General features: G+C 39.3%; 1 protein-coding gene across 1 annotated transcript in view; it reads right to left on the reverse strand.

The window, feature by feature from the left end:
- Positions 1 to 1,301: 1,301 nt before the first annotated feature.
- Positions 1,302 to 2,157, reverse strand: part of LOC125948529 (nuclear hormone receptor HR96) — a 5,290-nt gene continuing 4,434 nt past the window's right edge. Inside the window, exon 4 of the mRNA XM_049674709.1 lies at positions 1,302 to 2,157. This exon is cut by the window's right edge and continues 245 nt beyond it. The gene's annotated coding sequence lies outside the window, so the exon portion shown is untranslated.

Below are 2,157 nucleotides of genomic sequence, written 5' to 3' on the forward strand. Positions count from 1 at the left end.
AAGCCATCGGCTAAGTGCTCGCGTTACAAACGCGGATCGACAAAATGAAACAAAATTGAGAGCATGTTTCATGTGTCATGTTTGTCCGTATCGCACCGTTTATGATCTCCCGTCCGGATGGGGAAGAGCAAGAGCGTAGCATATGATGGTGTGTTCGATAAATCCCACCATAGCATTACCCAAAAGTACCTCTCTACCCAATGGCGATGTTTTCATGGCTCGGACCGTGGAAACTGTGCGCTTTACGAACAAGCATAATCGTATTAGGAACAGCATTTGGTTGTTGATGAGGGTTTTATGAGTCTGCCCCCGGGCTCCCAGTCAACTGTTGCTCATGCTGCGCTACAGCCTACAAGGATGCTCCGGGCACGCCACGCAGGGGAGTGATAATAATTTGTTTTTTCCCTTTCATCTCTCAACACAGACACATGGTAAGGGGTTCCCCGGTGAGCTTGCAAAATATGAACATAAGAAGATTGTTTCCGCAAGGGGATTTAATTCCAGCAAGTTCCTCCGGTTGAACGATTAGTAATGCAATGGTGGAACGTTGCCGGTAAGCAACAAGTGCTAGTAACCAGCAGTCAAGATTTTGCAGATTGCATATTCACTGAATAGAACCCACAGGCTAGCGATGAACGATGGTGCAGGTGAGCATAGTATGGCTTTGTATTGTGTAACGAAACCTCATTTATGATTCCTTGGTTGTTTCAAGCGTGTAAACGAGCGTGTGGTTTGTGGTACGGCAAACATAGCCTCATCTCATATGAGTGCTAATCGATTCCAGAGTGTTGAGCCACAAATGGAGGCGCCAGGCACTTGTTGCGTGGCCAGGCGCTGTTTGCTGTTTTCGCTATCATGGTTTGAGTTGGGCTGGTAGAAGGTTTAATTTTTTTTTTGCAAGTAAACTTATATAACTACTTTTCACAGATAATTCATTGAACTTGATTATCTGTCTTAATCTTTTTTAAATAAACATTCAAAATTTGTCCATTTTTTCAAGTACATTAATAGATTTACAATTTATAAATAACGATAGTGCATTTACAGATTTAACTAGATTTTAGAAGTTGGTACTATAGATGCACAGTTTTGCATAGGGCAAGTTACATTGTTATTGAGAAGGACTAGGTTATCCTGACTGTAGGTTTTAAACGTCTCGCAATAAATACTCTTTGAACCAACAGGGACAATTTGATGCAAAAATACTTCACACCTTTAACGAACGTTTCATAGTCCCAGCTTTACAAAACCAACAGTAGCAGACACAAGGTAGACAAGACAGAAGAATAACGATGACTATGACGTACGATAAATAATTTATTACCATTTCTTATCACTCACAACAAAGGTGTAAATAAAGGTCTCTATCAATATTTAGTGTGCAACAAAAACTAAAAACTTTTACAAAATAAAATCAAAACGAACTAATGCTACTTAACTCCTATCAAATTCTATAACAAGAAAGGAAATAAATCTAGAGCATCTCGTCGTTGTCATCATTCCATTATAAATTTAATTTGAACTGTTTGTCTTGCTGGTAGGTGATGCATATGTTACCTTATTCAAGCGCTCCACTTACACGAAGCGAATCTCGTAATGGTAGCCCCTTGAAATCAGGTTACTTTTTCGTTGTCTTCTTTACTTTACTCATAGTATTAACACTTTAAAAACAACTGTTTGGCTTACTGTTTAAACAACTCACTCACTCTGGCAAGGCGCATACACTGCTGCTGCTGCAAGAGCAAAGGCATCACAATGCGCTTCGTAAGGCGACGATGATATTTCTATGAACATTCTGCATATTTTCCTGTACTTTTGCATCGCTACTAGAGGTGAAGCATTGTTGCGATTTAATACGTACTAAACATGTTTTGGAAACAAATTACTTATCCGGCTGCTGCGTACTGGGACAGTCGTGACATGCCTTTAATTGAGTGTATTGATGCCTCGTATGAGAGAATTACATATTACATGTTTACTTTCATAAAGCTTCAATTCTAACCTGATTGCAAATACTCTTCCAGAGCCTCTTAATAGTAAACAAAGACGAAAATCGTAGGCCACCTTGTGCCTACCATCTCTCAACAAGTGTAATTTAAATACAATAAAGTCTGTAAATGTAACTGTTGTCAATCCTATCCAATAAAATGCGAGGAA

Source organism: Anopheles darlingi, chromosome 2 (assembly GCF_943734745.1).
Source record: "Anopheles darlingi chromosome 2, idAnoDarlMG_H_01, whole genome shotgun sequence".
In the NCBI taxonomy this organism is placed as follows: domain Eukaryota; kingdom Metazoa; phylum Arthropoda; class Insecta; order Diptera; family Culicidae; genus Anopheles; species Anopheles darlingi.